The sequence below is a fragment of the Chiloscyllium plagiosum genome, unplaced genomic scaffold, assembly GCF_037043375.1.
Source record: "Chiloscyllium plagiosum isolate Xiang-an unplaced genomic scaffold, Cpla_swu_hap1 HiC_scaffold_51, whole genome shotgun sequence".
Lineage (NCBI taxonomy): Eukaryota > Metazoa > Chordata > Chondrichthyes > Orectolobiformes > Hemiscylliidae > Chiloscyllium > Chiloscyllium plagiosum.
Genome location: NW_028270189.1, coordinates 9,076,823 through 9,103,672, shown reverse-complemented (window position 1 = coordinate 9,103,672; position 26,850 = coordinate 9,076,823). Strand labels below are relative to the sequence as shown.

The 26,850-nt window shown below is 43.2% G+C and overlaps 1 pseudogene; it reads left to right on the top strand.

Annotated features, from left to right (window-relative positions):
* Positions 1 to 829: 829 nt before the first annotated feature.
* LOC148134956 (uncharacterized) overlaps positions 830 to 26,850 on the top strand; it is a 40,305-nt pseudogene continuing 14,284 nt past the window's right edge.

The window sequence follows — 26,850 nt, the reverse complement described above, 5'->3', positions numbered from 1 at the left end:
ATACACTAGTACGTTGTCTCTGACACCATGGGCTCTTACCTTACTCAGCAGCCTCCTGTGAAGCACCTTGTCAACGTCCTTCTTGAATCCAGATAGATAGTATCCATTGGCTATCCTGTGTCTAACCTGCTTGTTACATCCTCAAACAATTCTAACAGATTCACTAGCATGACCTCCCCTTGGTGAAACCATACTAACTTCGGCCTACTTTACCAGGCACTGGCAAATATTCAAAAATCTCATCCTTCGCTATGGATTCCAGGAACTTACCCACGATCGAGGTTAGGCTGATCAGTTTGTAATTTTCTGTCTTTTGCCTTATTCCCTTTTTAAACAGGGTGTCAGGGAGATCCAAGATGGCGGCGACCCCAGTAGGTCTGAGTCTGCAGGGCTCTGCCCAAGTCTCAGGCAAAATGGGGTACCCAGCCTCACCTCACCTGTTAAATTGTTTGAAATAGTTTTTACCCAGCAGCCTTGGGCATACTGCATCAAACTTTATCAGTTTGACGCTGACGCTTCTTAAAATGACCAAAGGTAAAGGCTCTTGCAGTTCATAACAGGGAGGGATCCCTGCACCACCCCTCCAATCCCCCAGCAAGACAGACGTCTGCGGCCGCCCTGGGGGACTCACCTGCAGGGGCGAGCCTGATCTTAGAGCTTGTTAAACTCCGAGAGAAGATTGATCCGTCCATTGAAGAGACCCAGTCCAAGTGGGAGTCAATCTCGGTCATGCTGCAGAAACATAACAGAGAGATCGAGAAACTCGGGCAGCGTGTTGGGGAGTGCGGAGTGACAGGGCGTGGCCTCCAAGATCACTGCTAAGTCATCCATGGGTCAGGTCTGGGCTCTGGAAAATCGAGTCCCGACCTTAAAGGAACATATTGATGACCTCGGAAATCCAGGTCGTCGGAAACATATCTGGTTGCTTGGCCTTCCCGAACGGGAGGAGGAAGGCCCGCGTTTTGATTTCCTCGAGCAATGGCTCCCACAGCTGCTGTAAATGGAGTCAGAGCTGGGCCAGGTGTGGGCTGAATGGGCCCACCGGGTTGCCGTGCGTCCCCGCCCAGTCCTATTTCAACTACAGCATTACAGGGAAAACCAGATGCTGCTAGAGGCCTCCATAGACTTAGGGAAGGGTCCCCATGCTATGATATACAAGAGCTCCAGGATAATGCTGTTCCACGACATTTCTCCGTCTGTGGTCCGCAACTGGAAGGCATTTGATGATGCGAAGAAGCGTCTGAGGGATTTAAATATTCAATATTCTGTGTGATATCCTGCAATGCTATGCTGCAGTCATGGAGCATCTGTGCATAACTTCGGATTACCAGAAGAAGTAAACTAATTCCTGGATGCTCTCAAGTAGACTGCGGGACTTGAACCGTATGGATAATGATTTTATTTTGCCCTCCTTTTGTTTTTTCCTCCTCATTTTCCTCTTTCACTTCTCCATCTTTCCTTGGTGGGGGGTGGGGTGTGGATCATTCCTTATCCTTTATATCAACGCTTATCTATGGCTCGTGAGATTTGGGGACGTTTCTGAGTGTTTTTTTCTATTTGGTTGCTTATCACTTGCTGGGATTGTAATTTTGTAATTTTATGTATTTTCATCTTGTGTTGTATTACTTAGTGTATCTAGTTGATGGTGTGGAGGGGGGAGTGTGTGGGTCACCACCTTTAACTTCTGTCTTATAAGATACTAGAATTTATTTACTCTAATTTGTAATTCTTGGGCCGAGGGCATGTCTCTGGTTGGGAGATGTTATGGCGGGATTATTGGAAGGTAGTAGTGCCTCCTGTGACAAGGGGGAAAGTCTCCTTTTAAGTATGTTTTATGTTATTTGTTTTTAGGAGTAGTTCTTAGTAGTTTTGATTTAGCCGTTTAAAGAATTGTTTATCTGTGAATCATTTTTGGTTTTTATTCAATGTCTTTTGGTGGGGTTCTACCTCCTGCGGGGACAAGGGCTTGCTTGGACTATCATGGCCAGTCATTCGTTTAGTTGGTGCACCTGGAATGTCAAGGGGAGCCACTCACCAATCAAAAGGAAAAAGATATTATCAAGTCTTAAAAAAGAAAGGGCGGATGTAGCCCTTCTACAGGAGACACATCTACTTGCTAAGGAGCATTAGACTCCTGCAATAGGGTGGTTTTGGTCGGTGTTCTTATCATCTTTCAGCTCAAAAAGTAGGAGAGTAGCCATTCTTATTCTGAAGTATCTTTCCTTCCAAAGGCTAAGCCAGATAAAAGATGACTCTGGACGGTATATATTGATTAATACACTAATATATGCAGAGGAATCTGGGATTTTGAATGTTTATTGCCCCCCAGTGCACACTATTAAATTTGTAATGGAAGCATTCTCCAAGTTGATGGCTCTCGGGATGCACCACACCATTATGGGGGGAATTATAATTGTATCATCGACCCAGGAATAGACAGAATAACTAAGAGATCTGCAGGTATATCGTTGAGATCTAGGCAGTTGGCGGATCTGAGTCGGGAGTTGGGGCTGGTAGATGTGTGGAGGTGTCTTCACCCAGAGGCTCGAGACATTACTTTTTATTCTAACCCACACAAGTGCCATACCTGAATCAATATGTTTCTGTCCCCTCGATCCTTTTCAACTCAATATTGTTTTGTGAAGTAGGTAACATATATATTTCCGACCATGCCACAGTACATATGGAGGTTAAGACTAGTGATGATGACATAGCTTCCCGACATTGGGGTATGGACCATTTCCTGTCGAAGGATAGTAAGTTCATAAAATATTTCTCTCAGGAATTTAAAACCTTCTGGGATATCATCTCAGGCACAGCCGGTAACCCGTCGGTGATGTGGGAGACTGCTAAGGCATATGTGTGAGGTTTGATTATCTCATATTCTGTGACATGGAACAGATAAAAGGGAGAACAACAGTGTCTGCTGAAGGGTCGCCTGAAGGCGGGTGAGACAGCGTATGTGGATAGACCCTCCATTACTAAACTACAGCGGGTCACAGCCCTTAGAGCAACTTTGAATACCACATTTACTCAAACAGCAAAGAGGGAGCTATTATTTGTGAAGCAGAAATTATTAGATTACCATGACAAGCCTGGCAGGTATCTAGCATACCTTGCCAGAAAGAAAAAGGCTCCCCAAGCCATTATGTGTATTAGAAAGAGTGCGGGTGCCCTGAAATGTGATCATAAAATGATCAATGCAGCCTTTAGAAAGTTCTATTTCGAATTGGGTTGGTCAAAGGGCTTAGAGAATACGATGAAGAAAAGAGAGTCTTTTAACTAGAATCTGGCCACCCGGGCCTAACCTCAGCGCAGGTGTTGTCCATAAATGTCTCCTGGCAACCCAGGTTGTATAGAGGGCCGTGAGGGAGCTCCAGAGTGGCAAAGCGCCCAGACCAGATGGATTCCAGGCTGAGTTTTATGAAGAATTTATTGGGTAATTGGCCAGGCCACTTATACATAGGTATAATTATTCACATAGTCAGGGCTTCCTCCCGTCATCTCTGAGAGAAGTAAATATTTCTCTCATTATTAAGAAGGGAAGGGCTCCAGATGACTACTCTTCATATAGACCTACATCATTTTTGAATGTGGATTTTAAAATATTCTCAAAGATGTTGGTATTAAGACTGGAGAGTGTTTTACCATTCATTATAAAAGAGGATCAGACAGGGTGCATAAAGTGTCACAAATCAACTTATAACATTAGAAGTCTTAAACATTGTACAAGCCTGCCAGCAGGGAGCGGTACAGGGATTGGTTGCCTTTCGAGAGGCAGAGAAGGCATTCGATCGGGTAGAATGGCCATATCTCTTTTATACTCTGGAATAGTTTGGTGTTGGAGAGGTCTTTACTAAATGGGTTACAGTATTATATAATGATCCCAAAGCAGCGATGATCACCAATGGGTTAAGTTTGGATAGCCTCAGCATTGGCAGAGGTTGTCATCAGGAATGCCCTCTCTCACCATTATTAGTTACGCTACTGATTGAGCAGCTGAGGGAAGCTATAAAGAGCCGACTCTAATATAATGGCTCCCCAGGTTGGATCAGATAAACACAAAATTACCCTCTATCCGGATGATATCCTCCTTTTCTTAAATGATCCATTGACATCTGTGCCCCACTTAATTCAAGTGGTTAACTTATTTGGTATGTTCTCAGGTTATAAAAACAATTTTATGAAATCGGAGGCCATGCCATTGGCAGGTCTTGCCAGTATATCCAAGTTTCCGGATGGATCCCACTTCCCCTTTCGGTGGTCACTACGAGGTTTTCTTTACTAGGTATTTTTAATACTCCGGCATTTAGTCAGCTATATAAAGCCAGTTATAAACTTCAAAGTTTGTGAGAAGATTTGTAGCTCGGGTGCTCGTAGCTGTGGTTCTGTTCGCCGAGCTGGAAGTTTTTGTTGCAAACCAGTTATAAACATTTATTGGAGAAAATAAGATAGGACCTTCAACGCTGGGAAGATCTCCCGATATCCTGGCTCGATAGAATAGCTTTGTTCAACATGAATATCCTATCTCGGTTTTATACGCTATGAGAATGCTCCCCTTGATGCTGCTGAGATAGGCGCTGCTTAAGCTTTCTGGTTGGCTCGGCTCCTTCACTTGGAGTCATAGACAACCCCTTATTAAATTAGAAAAGCTGCAGCTTCCACAAGTAAGGGGTGGGCTGGATTTTCCGAATTTCATGAGGTACGAATTGAACTCTCTATTATCTTACATATCTGACTGGGACTCTTGTGAACCACAATCAATCTGGTTAGATATTAAAGCCTCTCAAGGAAAACGGTTATATCAATCCTAGAGTCAAGAATTGGGGATGGAAATCTCGTTAGAGATATGAGAGGACAACTGGGACAACGCCAGGAAAATCTCTGTCTGTAACAGAACTCAGGCTATCCAATTGAAGATACTTCATAGGGCTCAGATGGCACCGAGCGACTTGCAAAGTTCAAGGCAGGAGCATCTCCAATGTGTTCTATATGCAAAATAAAAGTTGGTCCTCTCAGGCATTGCCAGTAGACATTCCATAAGATCCGCAGGTATTGCGACACAGTAGCGAATGCCTTGGCATCATTTTGGGTATGGAGATTGGTTTTGACGCAGTGTCTCTACTTTTGGGCTCCCCACATTTCCTCTCTTTTGAAATATAAGGGAGGAAATTATTCACCAACCTTTCCTTTAGTGTGAGGAAAAAACATTTTATCGACTTGGGCATCTGAAGGTCCCCCAGGACTTTCAATTGCTATAGCATAGTCATGGAGTATATCCCCCTTGACTTCCTTATGAATATGGTGCACCAAAAAAAGAAATTATTTTATAGAACATGGCAGCCCTTTTTGAACTACAGTGACAAAAATTTAGCAGCCACGTGGTTCGGGGCCTTTGCATAGCCGTGGGGATAGTTCTGGCTGGTTTGGGGGCTCACGGGAGGAGGAATCCCGTATAAATACGGGTACAGCTATGACCTGATAGAAGTTTATGTTGAATATGTACCTAGTTATTTATTTACCAATTTATTTTCGTTTCTCATTTTGGTTATTGCTGGTAATGCAGGATATCCTAATTTATGTTTTGATAGTTTGTAGAATAGATAAGTAGTTTGTTTTTAAATTCTATAATGGGGTAATTATTATAATGTAAAGCTGAATACACTAGTTTGTACTATTTTTGTAATTTTGCAAAAAAATTCAAAAATCATCTTTTTTCAATAGAAATATCGATTTAAAAAATGAGTGTCTCGTTCGCAATTTTCTCATCTTCTTGGATGCTCCTGATTCTAGAGATTCCTGGAAGATCACCATTAATGTCTCCATCCAGGTTATTTATCCATTTAGTTTTTCGAGCAGCTTGTCCTAATCAGCTTTGCCTCCTCACTCTTGAATTTTTGGGATATTATTCATGGCTGCGACCATGAAGTCTGACGTGAAATAATTATTCAGTGTCTTATCTATTATTTGTCCCACATGCTTATCTATTTAGCGTCATTTTCCAGTGGCCCATTATCCACTTCAGCTTCTCTTTTTTGCCCTTTATATATCTAAACAAACCCTTACAGTCATGCTTTGTATCACTTGATAGCTTACCCTCATATTTAATCTTGTCCCTCCTTATTCCTTATTTTGTTGCCCTCTGTTCGTCTTTGCAAGCCTCCACATCCTCTGGTTTCCCACTGCCATTTGCCATGATATCTGCTTTGTCTTTTGCTTTTACCCTAGCCATGACTGCCGCAGTCATCCATGGTTGCCTCATCCTCCCTGTATAATGCATATTTTACCTCAGGACGAATCTCGACTGTGCCTCCTAAATTGCTCTGAAAAACTCCCACCATTACTATCTTTCCCGCGAGACTCCTCTCCCAGTCAATTCTACCCAGCTCATCCGTCATGCCTTTGTGGATGCCTTTATTCAGCTAAAATATTAACTCCGATTCTACTTTCTCCTTCTCAAATTGAAGAGTAGTTTCAATCATATGATAATCACTGACTTCACCTTAAGTTTCCTTATCAAGGCTGCCTCACTGCACAACTCTAAGTCGAATATTCCCCGTACCCTCGTTGCCTGCACCATAAGCTGCTCCAAAAAAGCAATCTCGTAGACATTCCACAAATTCCTTTCCTTGCAAACCATTACCACTGCTTTTCCCAGTACAACTGCACATTGAAGTTATCCCAGTCATTGTAACTTTGCCTTTCCTACACATCTTTTCTATCTCCTGGTCTATCATGCGCCCCAGCTCCTGACTATGATTCATAGACCTGTACATTACTCCAACTATAGTTTTTCACTTTTGCGGTTGATCAATTCGACCCACACACATTCCACACTATCTGACTTTGTTTTGAGTAATGGAATTGAGTGATGGGACTGCAAAACACTTTAGTATTGTCTCTAATTTATAGTTTAGACATGGAGTAAAAATGTTTCATTTTAAATTACTTCGCAATATCACCACATTGATCAAATATTCTGTCTGTATTAGGGAAGAATACAACCTGTTGAAACTGTTAGAGAAGGAAGATACGAAGAGGATATCAGTCTATAAAGAGATTAAGGTGGGTCAAGTGAACAGCCAAATATTGGTGTATGGAACATAGTAGATAAAATGTGTCTGTGCTCAAAGCTATTGACGGGCTGAATGGAAACAGAGTGGAGAGATTGTCTTGAGGCACAGAGGAAGCGGGCACTTGGATTACAAAATAAAAACTTTACGTGTACATCAAATTTCTAGGGAGGTAAGATAAATGTTGAAACTTTCTGATATAGAATACGGATAAAAGTAGGGACGATTTTCTACAGATTTACAATGTAGTGGTATAACCACATTGAGAGACCGATGGCCACAATGATACGAAATGCAATCCATAGAAGATTCATTCAGCTGACTCCTGTGAGGAGCGTTTATTTATAGAGGAAATCTTGAGCTTACTGGCCCTGGATCTGCTGGGGTTTAGGCAAACAAATGTGATCTTGTTAAACCCCAGAATATTCCAAGTCGTCTTTCTAGTTGAATTCTGAAACAATGTTTCAGCTTGTGTGAGAGATATCATGATTGGATGGATTATAAAAACTGCAGAATGTCTCTGTTAAGAAGATGGTGATTTGTTGTAATCCTCTTAGAGTGTTATGTCTTTGTGGAATTCTCTTCTCAGATAGCGATGGAGAATAAGTCATTGATTATTTCTTAGGCAGAAGCAGGCAGATTCTTGACTAAGAGTGATGCACTAACATTGTAAGGGCATTGGAAGAATGTGCAATCGAGGTCACAATCAGATTATCCACGATCTTATCGCATGACAGAGCTGTTTGATTCCTTACTCCTGATGCTAGTTTCTACATTACTGTTGTCTTTAGATACTGAAAAAAATGATACGCTTGTCATGAACATGAAGACTTTTCCTTTCAAATTATTAGGCACAGCTTTTCAAATGTGACTTTTAAATGGCACTCAAAAGCAGTCAGGAAAGGTTCATGATGTTGTAGAGAGGTCAGGAGTATAGGGCAAAGGGAAAGCCTCGCTTGAAACTGCTTTAGAAATCAGATTGGGTCGAATGGATAAGTTTAATACAGCAGATTCCAATCAGTTGTTCTTGTGAGGTGTGTTTCATTACCAAGGCCAGCATTCTGGCAACAGCCAACAGAATTAGATTAGATTAGATTACTTTTCCACACTGTAAAGTAATCTAATAAAATCTAATTCTGTTGCCTGTGTTTAATTTGTATTCAGAATATGGTGATAAACCCCAGGGGTTCTTGTGGAGTAGGAACACTAACAGGTATGTTACAAAGAGAGAAACGGGGTTCTTAACAATTTGATAGTGAAGGGAGAATGATGTAGCTTCAAATCTTGTGTGCCCTTGGAGATTATATTCCTCACTATTTGATGCTCACAAGCTATGGAAATAGTGAGGCTTCATTCTCTGTTTCCAACAATTGGACTCATATAGAATACAAACAGGCCTTTCAGCCCAATACATCCATGCCAGCCAGAAAACACCAAAATACATTGTTTCCAGTTTCCTGATGATCTATAGCCTACTATTCGCTGACATTTTGCGTTTTAATGCGGAGTTCCCTTGTATCTGTGATCTAGGCTTTTTTGTTCTTTCAATTTATGCACGAAATGGTTTCACGGAAATAGATCACACAACACACAGCGACAAACTCAGTGGATCAATAAGATGTCCTCATTGTTTAATAATTATTAGAAAATCAAATTGTGTTTTTAATTCATTTGGGATTTTAATGGAGCTAGACCAGCATTAATTGCCGTTGAGATGTTCCAGTCCAGTTGGTGTTGGTCCATCCAAGTGGCTGGTGGGAGGGAGTGCCAGCTATGCATCTCATATGCCGGTTAACCGGGAGTAAATATTACTGCTGGCGGATGGAGTGTTACACAAGCCACTCGCAGGAAAATGATTTTTTTGTCAATGTGAATATATGAGAAAGAATTTATTATTCTTCAGAGAAATAACAACCTTACACGAGATGTCTATATAATAATGAAGCAAAGTCTGTTTCTATGTTATTGGTGTCCTTAAAATAATGGGGTCAAACAGCGGAAATAATGCTGATGCTGTCGTTGGACGATTCTTGCATTGAGCATGTGAATTAACATGGATGCTTTCAGAGATGTCTAGGCTGTCCAGGGTTGAGTAAGTTATGATACTTCATGGGATGATGATGATTGGTAATCTCGCCACTTACTGAGCACAGTTCGATGGAACAAACCAACAAGTCTCATTGGTTGCTGCTTCAGAATATATCAGAGCTTTCATGGCTGCCACCACATGAAATCTTATATTAAAGACAAGGCCCATCGAGTCTGCACCATCTAATGCTGATACAAGTGCTTTATCAAGTTATTGAGGTTTCCTTTCTTATCCATCCTCTCAGGCAATGCATTCTAGACACAAACCATCGTCTGGTTCAAACCAGATTCCACATATCCTCTCTAAATGACTTGTCTTTCATTTAAACGTGCTCCCCCTTGTTTTCGACCCTTTGATTAAAGGGAACAGCTGCTGTCTGTTCACTCGGCTCATACCTCTCATGCTCTTATACACGTCTGTCAGGTTTAGTTTCCTCCCACAGTGTACACAGGTTCAATATATTGACCATGCTAAATTACCCATCATGTGCAGCTGGGCGCGTTGGCTATGGGAGAAGCAGGGACAGGGTAGGAGTCGGGTTAGCCGTGAGAAATGCAAGAATGTGGTATGAGGTGGGACTGGGTGCAATGCTCTGAAGATGGTCAATGTGGACTCGATGGGCCAATGTCCCATAAAATAACACAAATAAAGATTAAATCAAACAAAGAAAGATACTGGGGTTCTGAACCAAAAGGAAACAGAGTGCTGGGGAAACGGAATACGTTTGACAGCTCTGTCGAGAGAAAAACTGAGTTAGCATTTTGAGTCCACTCACCATGCATCAGTCATGAAAGCAACTGGGAAATAATGTAATATGTGTTGGTGGATTGTGTTGAATATATGGAGAAATAGAGACTTCAAAAAAATAAACAAAGGGACTGTGGATGATCAATTGTTATGGAAATAAATTGGGAAGTCATTTTTATTTATTTTTCACCTTTTCCCCATCTTCCTTAGTATCATTCCCATGTAGATAAATATCCAAGTCGCTGTTTCAGGGGAGTTCTGTCCCCTCTATCTCTCCATCCTGGGTGTGGTCATCTTCTTTTCTTCATTAATGAGACATGGGTTTTGTTGGCAGGGCCAGCATTTATTTCTCTTTCCGAGTTGATTTAAGAAAGTGCTGGGGAACTGCAACTCTGAACCACTGCACTTCGACGTGCTGTGGACTGGCAGTACTCAGATCTGTCTGGTTTCACTTCTTTGAGACCTTGTAGTTTATAACTGACTATCAGACTTGGCCATTGCAAAGAGCTGTTGAGAGTCGACCACTGCTGACGGTCTGGAATCACATGTAGACCAAAGCAGTGAAAATAGCAAACGTCCTTCCCTGAAAGGCACTACTGAGCCAGATGTTCTTAGTTTTGACAACCATCAATATTTCATTAGATTGTTAATTCAAAATATTTTATTAAATTCAAATTCCACCATCTGCTGTGGCGGGATTAATATCTGGGTTTGGGTCATTACCTGGGAAAGGTAAACCATTGGGAAACATTTGTGGAAATCTCATATTTTACAGTATAGAGAAAATACCGCTAGACGATCATCTCCCCGGCATCTCCACCATCAATAGCGGTGTTGCTGTCTTCATGACTGAGGTACAGAAAATTGTGTAGTTCCATTGTCAAATATTTCCATGGAGAGCAGAACTATTCATATTTCAGGGACTGCACAGAAATGTAACAGTTTATCAACCAGCAGTTGAAACAGAGGAGAGGTAGGCATTTTCAACATTGAGTGGGTGTGCCATATTTGTAAATATTGACTTGCTCCAGCCATTAGAAAGTTGGTGGAGGTTCTCTGGGTGATTTTCTTGGATTTGTGTTGTCAGCTGCTGCATACATTCAGGGAGACTAGAGGGCCTGGTGTTCCTACTCTGTGCAAGGTATGGGGATAGATTTTGCATCTGGGTCTGCAGGGACTGCATAGGGAGGAGCAGGCTCTGTCCTTACTGGGATTTCCACACATATTTCCCAATGGTATACCTTTCCAAGTGCAAAGAGTGAAGCCAGTTTATTTCAACAATGACGAGATCACTGATCTGTGCAGTCTCACACCAGGGAGAGGACTGTACTCAAAATGTCCATCAACCATTTTGATTCTGGAATTTGCCAGGCAGGAATGGTGGACATATCCATTATGCCAGAGTCCCATCCTCTCACGTATTCACGAGGTGAGAGAGGCCATCTCTGTCCAGTCAGGTGAACATATTGGTTCTGTCCAAACAGAAGAAGCAAAAGAAAATATTTTTGGAAATATTAGAGAACAGGGAGACTGCGAAAGCGAGGAACTTCGGGAAATTTAGAATTAGTAAAGTTGAAGTACTGGAAAAATCTTATTGCGTTGAAGATTGGTAAACTGCTAGACGCGATGAGTGATGAATTTCGAGGGCTACAGAGATAGGGTTGGAGAATTGAGCTTGCTGGATAGATCTTTTCAGAGCTGGTTCAGACACGATGGATCAATAGCTTCCTTATTTCCTGCCTTTTCCTTAATTATATGAGGGAGGTCAAAGCTCTATAGATGCTGTAAAGTATCCTGTAGTCTGGAAAGTAGGTATTACGACCACACATATTTACAACAGGACGGAGGGTGTAAACCGAAAACCAACTGGGGGATAAGTTTATGTCATTAGTGAGGAAACTATGAACAATTTTTATAATTACTCATAAATAGATCATTGGAAAACAATGATATGATTGAGCAGCGTCCACGTGGATTCCGGACAGGAAAACTACCTTTGAAAAAGGTACTGGAGTTCATGGAGGATATTGGTTGTCACATCGACGAGTGAGAACTAGTGGGAACAGTGTATTTAAATTTTTAGGAGAAGGTCGACACGGTTGCACACAGGTGAGTGAAGAAAGTTACTGTCCTTGGGTAAGGGCGAGATATCCGACATGGATTGAGAATTGGATAATGGAGAAAACACAGAGACTAGGGTCCTCCTTTGGACTAAAGGCCACGACCGATCGGGTATCACATGCATCAGTACTTGGAACACCGCTACTTGTAACACAAAGAAGTGATTTGAATGTGAACAACACATACATTCCTTTTCATGTAATTATTAGAAGGTGAGAGGTTGGGAAGTGCTTTTGGCAAAAAGGACCTGAATGTCCTTGGTCTAAAGCCATGAACAGAATTCATGCAGAGTATCCATTAATCAGGACAGGAAATTAAATGGCAGCCTTCATTACAAAATGAATCATTTGTAGGAGTTGTGGAGTGTTGTTGAGGCAGTATTTGGGCTATTGTAGACAGACTTTCTCTCCTTTATAATTCAATGATCGCCTTGTCACAGGGGCAGTGCAAAGCTATATTATCACAATAATCTCTGGGATGATGGTAACATGAAGCGAGTGTGAAGGAAATAAATGCTTAATTTGTAGCATGGTAAGAGAATAAGAGTTGACTGCATTGAAACTTGAAGATCATGGATGAACACATATTATTTCCATTTAAAAACATTGGTGGCATGAGAAATTGCATTTCCCCCCATGATACGTGCTTCTTGGACGTTTATGTTGCTCTGTGGAGCTACCATGTTGGTTGAGAGAGAGCTTCAGGCTCTGACTGAACTCTCACCGCCTCAATGCGCAGTTGGTGTATGACCCTGCACTGAGCGTCACATTGTTCACAAATCTGTCAGCAGTTACAATGCCTTACTTCTGAAAGAGTTAGCCATTCCCAATAGCTTCTGCCCTCCATAGAGAACAGCAGTCTACCTTCTCAGAATTTAAAGATGCTTCTTTGAGACTTCACATGAAACATTTTGTCTTCCCTCTTCACCGTCATCAAATCACGCTGATATATCAATTGTGTACCATTAACAATGGCTGGAGGAGGAACAGCATGGAACAGTCTATCGGTGCAGTCTCTGCTTCATTGGTTTGTCATGTTGGGGCGTCGATAACATCCTCCTATTTCTGTACAAGGGGTTTGAGGGGCTGAATGGCCGCCTCCTGGTGTCAGAGGAGAAGGACAAGGGCCTGATTGGGCCATCCTTGGTTCAAGTTTAACAGCTCAATGTGTTTGACTGGGCTCCTTCTCTTCCTGTGTAATAGGCAGATGAGATTGAATAGGCTATCCCAATTCTTATCCAATAGTGTTGATGGGCTGAATGACCTCCCCACATTCCTGTGAAGTGAGCTTGAGGTGCTAAATAAGCTCTTCCCTTTACTGTGTAATGCACAGTGTCCAGCAGTACTGTTACATGAATGTTACCGACATTTTAACAGCACAAGCCTGAATGCTGCCTGTGTCTTGCTGCACATGGATACAGACTTCTACAGGAGCTGAGGGAGGATACATTATTCTAAACATTGTGAGATCTTCATTGAACTTCCCCACCTCTGAGCTTATGATGGAGCGAAAGACCTTGAGGAGAAACTGAGAATGCTTGTGCTGTGGAACTCCCGCAGAGTTGTCCCGGGACTGAGGTGGTGGATGTCCAAGAACCACAGCCATCTTCTTTGTGCTGAAACTCTCAAACCAGTGGGGAGATTCCTCCTAATCTCCATAAAGTTCAATTTTCTTCAGGTTGCTTGATACCATCATCAGTCAAATATTGCCTTGTTATCAGGGCCAGTCATTCTTTCCCGGTGTTCGTATATTTCGTTGATGTCAGAAGGTCACAGTGTATGTGTGTGGTGTGTTTCCTTCTCACAGAGGGGAGTGACCGTGGGCACGTCTCTATTCCAGAGAGGAGATAGATTACTGAGATACTTGAAGCACAGGGATGGATGGATGTTTGACACGTCAGGCACTGCGTGAGTTGGGACCGAGAGTAGATCAGCCATGACCCTATTAAAGGGAAAGGCAGGCTGTAGTAGCAGAATGACCTATCATGCTTCTTATGTTCTTGCATTCTGTTATTGGAAGTTTCATTGTTGTTATTTTTCTGCAAGTCCTGTGAAGGAATATTGTAGTCAAAGAGACCAGAGGATTTTGTGAGCAATATCTGGGTACAGTATGGGAGCTGTAATCACTGTGAATCTAGGTCTACAACATGACAAATAAATGGAATCGGGGAACTTTTCGAAAGAGAGAGGAGGGAACTGTTTCACAGTAACACCCACTCTTTTCGCAAGAACGTTTTCCAATCCACACCAAATCATGTCTGTATTCAGGGGCTGAATGGTCCCCTCTGATTCTGTGCACCAGGTAGTAGGAGCAAGTGGTCTCCAACTGCTCCTGTGTAGCAGATTGAGGGGCTGAATGGAATAGGGAAAAGAAGGACTGAGGAACTGGAGTGGGTCCCTAACCCCGCAGGCACTTAGATTATGGTTGATCAGATTGTAGTCTCAGCCCCACGTTCCTATCTGCAGTTCATTTTCCTTGAGTCACTTTCCAGTCAAATATTTAACTAACACATCTTTGAATAAATGCAAACACACAGGTGCCACAAACCTATAGGGTAGAAAATTCCCACTCAATGGCCTTGTGAGAATTTCTCCTTATCCCTGTTCCTACCGAGGTTAGAGATTCATTGTCTCTTTTTATAGTCCCATTCCTCGAGATGTCACAACAAAGTATCAGTGTAACTAAGTATGTAATTTGGTAACTGATATCCGTCTCATACTCCGTCAGGTTCAATGTTAGGAACATGTCAGACAGGTTTCTTTAATTTCAAAAAATAACTAATCCAAAACCAAAGCAAAGTTACTCGAATTACGATAGATACATAAATGATATACAGTTTGTACATTGACAATATGTACATTAACATTTATTTTTCTATAAATCTGAGACACAGAAACGCACACACACACACGTTGTCCAAATAACAGTTGATTTCATGACAAAGCAAAATTGAAAATGTTCCATTGTTATTCTGCCTCTGAAGTGATTCTGCCTCACAGAAACTGCTCGCACTGGGGTTTCTTCCTTGAACAGTTGGATTTGGCTGAATTCCCTTTTCTGCAGGCAGTGAAGAGATTCCAGTGAATCCTCAACAGGAACCTTCAAAGAGTGCTAAATATGGCTAATCGGTTTTCAGCTCGCAGATGTTGCTGTAGAGAAGTTCAAGTAGAGAGAGAGAGCAATGACCGTTTGCTTCTACGACAGGTTACATTTTCTCCCTGCCTGATCTGAAACATGCAATAATGTGACCCGAACACGATATATAAGGTCTGGTTGAACATTCCGCTGATTGCATGATTCCATCCCTGTTATCTGCTCCATTTTGGAATGATTTGTAATTTATAATTTGAAGGTATGTTTATATGTGTCTGCATAATTTTTGTACAATAAATTCATGTCTTCATAGTACATGTGTTAAAATGAATATGTTGCTTTCTAAAACTGAATGCTAAGTTTTATTCTCTTATCCATTAGCTACGCCCCAATACACTCTCCTCACGGGCTTATATGGTTCAATATGAACATCTCTCATTCTCAGGCTTGAAGTGCTCTGACCTTGTAGAGGCCCTGAGGAGCACAGATGCGGGGAACAGGCAAGGTTATTTTCCAAGGCTGGAGGAGTCCAAACCATAGGGTAGTGAGTTAAGATGTGAGGAAAAAGATTAAGAAGATACCTGAAGGATAACTATTTTACGCAGAGGGCAGTGCGTGTATGGAACGAGCTGGCAGGGAAAGTGGTGGAGGCTGGTACAAATACAACATTTAAAAGACAATGAATGGGTATATGAATAGGAAGGGTTTCGATGGTTATGGGTCTAATGCTGGCAAATGGTACTACATCAGTTGGAATATCTGGTCGGTGCAGATGAGCTGGACTGAAGGGTCTGTTTCCGTGCTGTATGACACTATGATTCCAACAGGCCTTTGTTCTAGCAAGGAGTATAGTGAAACATATGTGAAAGCTTCTAAAACAATAACATGCTTTTCTTTCAGTTGAGGGGTTCATTACTCAAAACAAGATGTCCGATGTAGTCTCAGCATTGTCATGTACAGACGCAGAAAAACATCCCTATGACTATACACAATAACGTTTGCATGAAAAGCATCATTCGATACACTTTCCTAATCACTAGTTGAATCTGCTGACTAGGTTTATATGACTCATGTACCGGGACATATAAGTCCCTCTGTACCAATGAGTTCATCGATGTTTCTCCATTTAAGTAGGTTGCTGGTATTTTTTCTGTTCAACACAGCACTGATTTCCTTTACCCCACATTACACTATTTTCTGCCAAAGAGTTGCTCACTAACTTCCCCTGTCTGTTTCTCATAAATTACTATCTTGATGAATGAGCTAACTGAGCTCCACTCCAAACAGCCCCCTCATCCAAATCATCGGTATAGATTGTAAGTAGTTGATTATCTCACACTGATCCCTGAGGCACTCCACCAAATTACAACTTTTCAACCTGAAAATGAACATTTGTCCCAAATGTTTATTCCCTGATAGCTAGCTGGGTTTCCGCTGTTGCTGGGCAGCAGGCTGGAAAGGTTGGATGGCCTCATTTATGTTGTGAAATGTACTTAGCGGGCTGAATGACATCAATCTATTCCTGCATAAATCCTTAGAGGACAGAATGGTCTCCTCCTGTCTCATTATAACGATGCTGACTGGCTGAATGAAATCTTCCTTTACCTCTATAACATTACCGAATGCTTGAGAGAACAACACATAGGTTAGGTCCGGCAACTGGCTATTCAGCCCCTCGCACCTACTGCACCTTTCATAACGTGCATTGTGGATGTGATTGTAACTAAACATCCCGTTCCTGTCTGTTCCCAATAAACATGGATTCTCCTGTTCATCAAAGATCTATGGAACTTCATTTTGGGTGTTTACAGTAACACAATCTTCACTGCTCCTTGGCCATGAGAACACCACAGATCAAACAACCCTAAAGAGAAACGATCAACCCTGTCTCAGGCAGAAATGGGAATGCCCTTATTCTCAAAATGTGTTCCCCTCAAACCAATCACCACTCTTTTGACATAAAAGGAGTCGACAATTAGAAACAGATATCGACCACTCAGCCCCTCAAACCTGTCCACATTCCCATTAAATCTTCTAAATCAAATATTTACCCCATTCAGCCTCCACTGACCTTGCAGAAAGACAATTCCAGGCACCACAAGATCATATGAACAATGAACCCTGGAGTAGAATTAGGTCATTCAGCCCATCTAGTCTGCCATGACATTTGATTGCGGCTAAAATATTTCTGAATCCCATTCTCCTGCCTTCTCCGACTGACCATTGATAACTTGATAATAAAAAAAGTTATTATTACTCTGTATTAGAGACAGTGTGTGCCATTATGTTGGGTTATGTTCGTGTGTAAATGTCCATATCTACGTGAATATCTCTGTGCGCATGTGTTATGTGTGTTCGTGTCAGTATCTCAGTTTGTGTGTACCTCTGTCTACATCGTTGTGCAATGTTGTTTTGAAGTAAATAGATTGAAATTGGAATCAAAGTCTCCCTCCTCCTCTATCTCTGTCTGTCCCTGTTGTTCATGATAGAGTTCATAGAATCGCTACAGTGTGGAAACAGACCTTTCAATCCAAGAGGTACACACTGCCACTTCGAAGAGTAACCCACCCAGACCAATTCAAATGATATCATACGTAGACCCCTGACTCATGCCCCTAACCTACACATCCCTTGGCTCTATGGACAATTTAGCATGTCCGATTCACATAACATCCACATGGGTGGAAACCACAGCACCCAGTGGAAATCCATGCAGACAGAGCGAGAATGTGAAACTTCACACAGACTCTCGCCAAAGGGTGGAATCGAGCCCGGGTGCCTGGCGCTGTGAGGCACCAGTGCAAGCCAGTGAGTTTTATGATTAGATCATACAATACTACCCTCTGCTGGCCTCCCCACACCACTGCATCAATGGCACAGTTTTTTAATCTTAAAAATCACACAACACCAGGTTATAATCCAGTAGGTTTAATTGGCAGCACACTAACGTTCGGAGGAACGCTCCAACATCAGGTGACAGTGGAGGGCTCAATCGTCACAGAGAATTTATAGCAGAAGTTTACAGTGTGATGTAACTAAAATTATACATTGAAAATTTGATTGTCTGTTAATCCTTTCATCTGTTAGAATACAGTGATAGTTTCACTTCTTTCATGTGTAAATCACAAAACCTTTTTTACAAAGTTGCATTCTCGGGTTAGCTGTTAACAATGGTGATAGCAAGACAATATGTTGAAGGTGTTAGCCCCCTGTGTTCTTTGTCTATGCCATACTAATTCATTCTAATCTAAAAAGTGAGATAACGGAGTTTTATATAAATTCATGCAGTATTTGAGCTCAGAGTTCTACATGAATGTCTGCAGCTTTTGAGCAAAGTACAATGTAACGCTGCAAATACAAACGCACCCCACAAAATATGTGTTTGCCTATGGGTCTTTGTCTGTGTGTGTGTGTCTGTCTGGGTTGGGGTTTGTGAGTGTGAGAAAGTGTATGCGTGTGTGTGTGTGTGTGTAGTGAGTGCAGAGTGTCTTACGTCTGTGAGGGGGTGCATGTGTGAGTGTGGGAGTGTGTGTGTGTCTGTAAGGGTGTGTGTGGGTGTGTGTGTGCGCATCTGTGTGTACGTGTGTCCGTGTGCATGTGAGTGTGTGTGTGGGATTATCCGTGTGTGTGTGTATGGGCATAGTGCAATGGTTATCACCTATAATGTGACATGAACCCAAGGTCCCAATTGAGGCCCTCCATATGGGTACCGAGCTTAGCTATCAGCCTCTGCTCAGCCACGTTTCTCTGCTGCCTGTCCTGAAGTCCACCTTGGAGGATGGTCACCCGAAGGTCCGAGGCTGACTGTCCTGGACCACTGAAGTGTTCCCCAACTGGGAGGGAACCCTCCTCTCTGTTGATTGTTGTGCGGTGCCCATTCATCCGTTGTCGTAGCCTTTGTTCGGTTTCCCTAATGTACCATGCCTCCGGGCATCCTTGCCTGCAAGGGTTAAGATAAACAACGTTGGCTGAGTCACATGAGTACCTGCCATGTACAAGGTTGGATGTGTCCCCACGTGTAATGGTGGTATCTATTTCCACACTCTTACACGTCTTGCAGCGTCCACCGTGACAGGGTTGTATGGAGTTGTCCTGAGAGCCGGGCAGCTTGCTACGAACAATGATCTCTTTGAGGTTTGGCGGTTGGTTAAAGGCAAGTAGTGGAGGTGAGGGGAAGGTCTTGGTTAGGTGCTCATCCTCATTGATAACGTGTTGCAGGTCACGAAGTACATGGTGAAGTTTTTCAGCTCCTGGGAAGTACTGAACAACGAAGGGTACCCTGTCAGACTCTTCGACCGCCAGTTCTGACGTGCCACAGCAAGGAACCGTAATGACCTCCTCATGAGGCAGACACGTGCTGCAACTGACAGGGTACTCATGTAACTCAGCCAACGCTCTCTATCTTACACATTGCAGGCAAGGATGTCCGGAGGCATGGTACATTGGGGAAACTGAGCAAAGGCAACAAAATGGATGAATGCGCACGGCATAACAATCACAGAGAAGAGGGTTCCCTCCAAGTTGGGGAACACTTCAGTGGTCCAGGACATTCAGCCTCGGATCTTCGGGTGACCATCCTCCAAGGTTGGCTTCAGGACAGGCAGCAGAGAAAAGTGGCAGAGCAGAGGGTGATAGCTAAGTTCGGTACCCACAGGGAGGGCCTCAACCGGGACCTTGGGTTCATGTCACATTATAGGTGACCACCATTGCACTATACACACACACACACTCACACAGATACTCCCACACACGCTCACTCACATACACACAGACACACGTACACACAGACGCGCACACAGACACCCACACACACCCTTACAGACACACACACTCCCACACTCACACATGCACCCCCTCACAGACTTAAGACGCTCTGTACTCAGTACCCACGCACCCACACACACATACACATTCTCATACTCACAACCCCAACCCAGACAGACACACTCACAGACAAAGACCCACAGGCATACACATATTTTGTGGGGTGAATTTGTATTTGCAGGGTTACATTGTACTTTGCTCAAAAACTGTATATATTCATGTAGAACTCTGAACTCAAAAACTGCATGAATTTATGTAAAACTCCGTTATCTCACTTTTTAGATTAGAATGAATCTAAACAGCATGACATAGACAAAGAACACAGGGGGCCAACACCTTCAACATATTGTCTATCTAGCACCATTGATAATAGCTAACCCGACAGTGCAACTTTTTAAAACAGGTTTTGTGACTTACACATGAAAGATGTGAAACTATCACTGTATTCTAACAGATGAAATGATTAACAGACAATCAAATTTTCAATGTATAATTTTAGTTACATCACACTGTAAACTTTTGCTATAAATTCTGTGTGACGATTGAGCCCTCCACTGTCACCTGATGAAGTTGCGTTGCTCCGAAAGCCAATGTGCTTCCAATTAAACCTGTTGCACTATAACCTGGTGTTGTGTGATTTTTAACTTTGTACATCCTAGGTCAACACCTGCATCTCCAAATCATGACAGTTTTTTTTTAACTCTGAGAAGATAACAAATCCTTTACTGTGAAACTATCGAATTGCACAACCATTTGATGTTTGAAATAATATCTTTGGACGCACAGAGCAGTTTTGTCTGATACTATACAATATTGTTCCTGTGTCATTACCAACATTACTGGACCTTACTTGGGACTTTTCAATATTTCCTCACATATTTTTTTAAGCATTGCAAGTCACACAATGAGAAATCAATTCATCTCATCTCCTGACAAAATGGTTCACTCGGAGGCGAGTATTTCCTTTCTGACAGGCCTAAGTATATTTGCAACCCTCCACCTACCAGCGAAGTGTGTGAGTGTGTGTGTGGGGAGCGGGGGGTTAGGGGGTTGGGGGTGAAGGTGTATGTGTTGATAGTGCTGTCAGTTTGGATGGTGCTGTGAGCTGCTACCATCTCTCTCAGCCAGACTGAATCCTGGAAGGTGATCACCCTCTGCCACTGTCACTGCAGTAGGGTGTGGAGGCCAGCTGAGGGAGAGATTGTGTCATTTTAAACACCACAGAAACGTCAGACCTGCAGCCACAGATAGATACCCACAGAGTCAAATGCAGACACACAGGTAAAGGGGGTGGGGAGGGGTGGTGGAAATGGATTTCAGGCACTCCATCACCGGATTTCACTCTTTGTATCCTATTCCGAGCTGTTTGTCCTGGAATAGAAGACGGTGAAGGATGGAGTGAGAGTGAGAGTGGGTGACCCTGCTGTTAGTGCTGATGTAGGTGGTGGTGGGGGGAAATGGTGACGTGTCCAGAGGGAGTCAGTCAACAGTGTGATATACATCCAGTGTTATTAGTGTGGGAGATCCAGTAGAGGGGAAAGAGAAAGAGAGAGAGAGAGAAAAGGTGCTGCAAGTTTGGTGGTGAGCTCAGACCATACTCGCTGTGTCGAGTGGTGTGGTCCCCGCTGGGAAGAGACTGGTCCCCCTCTTTACTAGCCCATTCACCAGAACCTCTGTGCCTCTGTCAAAAAACCATGGTGTAATTGCCCCTTATCTGCCATGGTCAGGAAAAACTGTGCAGGGCCGTGCCAACCTGAGAAAGCTCAACCATGTGCCCATTAGCCTTTTGAAGATGGCACCAGTGCCAAGGATCACGGAATACCAAGGTGCATGCGGGTGATGGTGATTACCTCCAACTTTGATGGGTGGGAGAATCGGGCTGGTATTGAATGAGAGGGACACCATGTGGTGGGGTGGGTAGTTAATAAGGTGACGCCGATAAAATAGCACGAGGAATCTAGCTCAGCCTCGTGCAGACAATCCCTCTGTCACACACAATGAAAATGGCATTGAGACAAATTATTGTTCGATTCAAACCAATGAGCCGAATCCCAGTTACAACACTGCAGCTGCTTGACCAATGCTCTCCATCACAGAGAAGGAGCTAAACATCACCTTACTCTTGGGAAATAAGGCAGTGGAGAGGGGATGGTTTTGGTATCAGTGGGGGAGCACTTTATGGCAAGTCATCATAATTCTATTAGTTTTAAAATAGAGATGGAAACGAATGAACCAGGCCTAAAACTTAAAATTCGAAATTGTTGAAAACCAATTTTGATGATATTAATTTTTAAAAAAATCCAAATTCGATTGGCACAGGTATTCGCAGAAAAGGGGGTCAGTTGGGAAGTAGGAAGCCTTCAAAAATGAGATGCCAAGAGTACAGAGACATTATGGCCCTGTTAGGGTGAAGGGCAAGGCTGGTACGTAAAAAGAATGCTGGAGAATTGGAGAAGTTGAGGTTCTGGTCACGGATAAAAGGCAAGCATATGTCAGGTATAGACAGCAGGAATTGAGGGTTGTTTTCTTAATTCATTCACAGGATGAGGGCGTCCCTGGCTAGGCAAGTTAATATGCCCATTTCATAATAAAGGGAGAAATGGCCACTTAGATCAGAAGTAAAGACTTGGCAATTCTTTTTAGATTTAATGACTATTTGCTGCAACTGCAGTGTCGGGACTGGCTGATGGGACAACAAAACAGTTCAGCATTGTTGCAAATTTATAGGTTAGATATTGAGCCAAAATATGATGTCATCAATTCTGTTAGAAAGAGTCCATAATCTATATCTTATGAAAAATGTGTTGAAGGTATTGTGGGAGAATACAAACATTGAATTGGTTAGAAAAGGAAGATGTGAAGTGGATATAAGTCATAGAACATAGAACATAGAACAATGCAGCGCAGTACAGGCCCTTCGGCCCTCAATGTTGCACCAACCTGTCATACCAATCTGAAGCCCATCTAACCTACACTATTCCATGTAGGTCCACATGCTTGTCCAATGACGTGTTAAATGTACCTAAAGTTGGCGAATCTGCTACAGTTAGAGGCAAAGCATTCCATAACCTTACTGCTCTCTGAGTAAAGAAATTACCTCTGAATCTGCCCTATATCTATCACTCCTTAATTTAAAGCTATGCCCCCTCGTGCTCGCCGTCATCATACTTGGAAAAAGGCTCTCCCTGTCCACTTTATCTAACTCTCTGATCATTTTATATGTCTCTATTACGTCACTTCTGAACCTTCTTCTCTCCAGTGAAAACAGCCTCAAGTTCCTCAGACTTTCTTCGTAAGACCTACCCTCCATACCAGGCAACATCCTAGTAAATCTCGTCTGCACCCTTTCCAAAGCTTCCACATCCTCCTCATAATGTGGTGACCAGAACTGTACACAATAACAGAGTTCTGTACAGCTGTAGCATAACCTCATGGTTCCAGAATTCGATCCCTCTATTAATAAAAGCTAAAACACTCTATGCCTTCTTAACAACCCTGTAAACCTGGGTGGCAACTTTCAAGGATCTGTGTACTTGGAGACCGAGATCTGTCTACTCATCTACACGACCAAGAATCTTACCATTAGCCCAGTACTTTGCATTCCGTTTACTCGAACCAAGGTGAATCACCTCACATTTGTCCACACTAAACTCCATTTGCCACCTCTCAGCCCAGCTCTGCAGCTTATCTACGTCTATCTGTAACCTACAACATCTTTGTCACTATCCACAACTCCACCGACCTTAGTGTTGTCTGCAAATGTACTAACCCACCCTTCTACGCCCTCATCCAGGTCGTTTATAAAAATGACGAGCAGCAGTGGACCCAACACCGACCCTTGCGGTGCACCACTGGTAACTGGATCCAGGATGAACATTTCCCATCAACCATCACCCTCTGTCTTTTTTCAGCAAGCCAATTACTGATCCAAACTGCTATATCTCTCACAATCCCATTACTCCGCATTTTGTACAATAGCCTACTGTGGGGAAACTTATTGAACGATTGCTGAAATCCATATACACGACATCAACCGGTTTGCTTTCATTTTTACTGTCTGGTCACCTTTTCAAAGAACTCAATAAGGTTTGTGAGGCATGACCTACCCTTCACAAAACCATGATGACTATCCCTCATCAAATTATTCTTTTGAGATGATTATAACTCAAAGCTCTTATAATGTTTTCCAACACTTTACCAACAACTGAAGTAAGGCTCACTGTTCTATAATTACCAGGATTGTCTCTACTCCCCTTCTTGAACGGGGAACCACATTTGCTAATCCTCGAGTCTTCTGGCGCTATTCTTGTAGACAATGACGTTTTAAAGATCAATGCCAAAGCCTCGGAATCTCCTCCGTGGCTTCCCAGAGGATTCTAGGAAATATCCCATCCGGCCAGGGAACTTATCTATTTTCATACTCTGCTGGATTTCTAATACCTCTTCCTTGTGAACCACAGTCACACCTAGTCTCAATCACACCTCTGTATTTTCCTTGACAACATTGTCGTTTTCTAGAGTGAATACTGTCGAAAAATATTCATTTAGTGCTTCCCCTATCTCCTCTGACTCCACACACAACTTCCCACTACTATCCTTGATTGGCCCTAATCTTGCTCTCGTTATTCTTTTATTCCTTAAATATCGATAAAGAGTCTTAGGTTTTACCCTGCTCTTATCCGTCAACAATTTCTCATGTCTCCTCCTGGCTCTTCTGAGCTCTCTCTTTAGGTCTTTTCTGGCTACCTTGCAACCCTCAAGCGCCCTAACTGAGCCTTCCCATCTCATCCTGACATAAGCCTTCTTCTTCCTCTTGACCAGAGATTCCATCCCTTCGTAAACCACAGCTCCCACGCTCTACAGCTTCCTTCCTGCCTGACAGGTACATACTTATCTCGGACACTCAGGAGCTGTTCCTTGAATAAGCTCCACTTTTCTAATGTGTCCATCCCCGGCAGTTTCCTTCCCCGTCTTAAGCTTCCTAAATCTTGCCTAATGGCATCATAATTGCCTTTCTCCCAGCTGTAACGCTTACCCAGCGGAAACACCTATCCCTTTCTATCACTAAAGTAAGCATAACAGAATTGTGATCGCTATCACCAAAGTGTTCATCTACGTCCTTTTCTAACACCTGGCCGGGTTCATTATCCAGTACCAAATCTAATGTGGCTTCGCCCCTTGTTAGGTTGACTGCATACAGTGGTAAGACGCCCTCCTGCACACACTGGACAAAAACTGAAACCCTCGATATTACTCATACTATAGTGTTCCCACTATATTTGGAAAGTTGAAGACCCCATGACAACTACCCTGTCTCTCTCACTCCTATCAAGAATCATCTTTACTATCCTGCCCTCTACATCTCTGGAACTGTTCGGAGGCCTATAGAAAACTCCCAACAGGATAACATCGCCTTTCCTGTTTCTAACCTCAGCCCATTCTACCTCAGTTGACGATTCCCCAAACATCCTTTCTGCAACTGTAATACTGTCTTTGACTAACAATGCCACACCTCCCCCTCTTTTACCATCTTCTCTGTTCTTACTGAAACATCTAAATTCTGGAACCTGCAACAGCCATTTTTGTCCCACCTCTAACCATGTCTCCTAAATGGCGACAATATTGAAGTCCCAGGTACCAACCCATGCTGCAAGTTCACGCACCTTATTCCGGATGCTCCTGCCATTGAAGTAGACACACTTCAAACCAACGTCTTGCTTGCCGGTGCCATCTTGCGTCCCTGAAACTTGATTTTGGACCTCCCTACTCTCAACCTTTTCTATACTCGAACTACAATTTTGGTTCCCATCCCCCAGCTGGATTAGTTTAAACCCACCCGAATAGCCTTAGTGAACTCCCCCCCCAGGATATTGGTACCCCTCTGGTTCAGTTGAAGACCATCCTGATTGTAGAGGTCCAACCTACCCTAGAAAGAGCCCCAATTATCCAAGAATCCAAAACCCTCCCTCCCGCACAATCCCTGTAGCGACGTGTTCAATTCCTCTCTCTCCCTGGTCCCCGCCTTACTAGCACGTGGCATGGGCAACAAACCAGAGACAACAACTTTGTTCATCCGAGCTCTAAGCTTCTATCCCGGCTCCCTGAATTTCTGCCGTAAATCCCCATCTCTCTTCCTACCTATGTCGTTGGTGCCGATGTGGGCCACGACTTGGGGCTGCTCGCCCTCCCTTTTAAGGATCCCAAAAACACGATCAGAGGCATCACAAACTCCAATACCTGGGAGGCAACGCACCAAACGTGAGTCTCTCTCGTCCCCATAGAACCTCCTATCTGTCCCCTTAACTATGGCGTCCCTAATGACTCCTGCTGTGCTCCTATTCCCCTTCCCTTCTGAGCAGCAGGGACAGACTCTGTGCCAGAGCCCTGTGCCCCACTGATTTCCCCTGGTAAGCCCCCCCCCCCCCCCCCCCCCCACAGTACCCAAAATGTATACTTACTGTTGAGGTTAATATCACAGGGGATCTCTGCACTGCCTGCCAGTTCCCTTTCCATTCCCTGACTGTAACCCATTTGCCTTTTTCTTGTACCTGAGGAGTGACTACCTCCCTGTAACTCCTCTCAATATCTCCATCTGCCTCCCGAATGATCCAAAGTTCATGCAGCTTCAACTCCAATTCCCTAATGCGGTTTTCGAGGAGCTGGAGTTGGGTGCACATCCCGCAGATGTAGTCAGCAGGGACACGAGTGGTGACTCTTACCTCCCACATTCTGCAGAAGGAACATTCAACTACCCTCATCTCCATTCCCATGTTTCTAAATTCTCAAAGAGACTGTTGAAAAATAAGGAATAAAGAATAAACTCGCTACCTTACCAATCTGGCACACAGACGTATTCGTTTTGGTCAGAGGAGGAGATGGGTGGGAGACACTACCCGTGTAGTG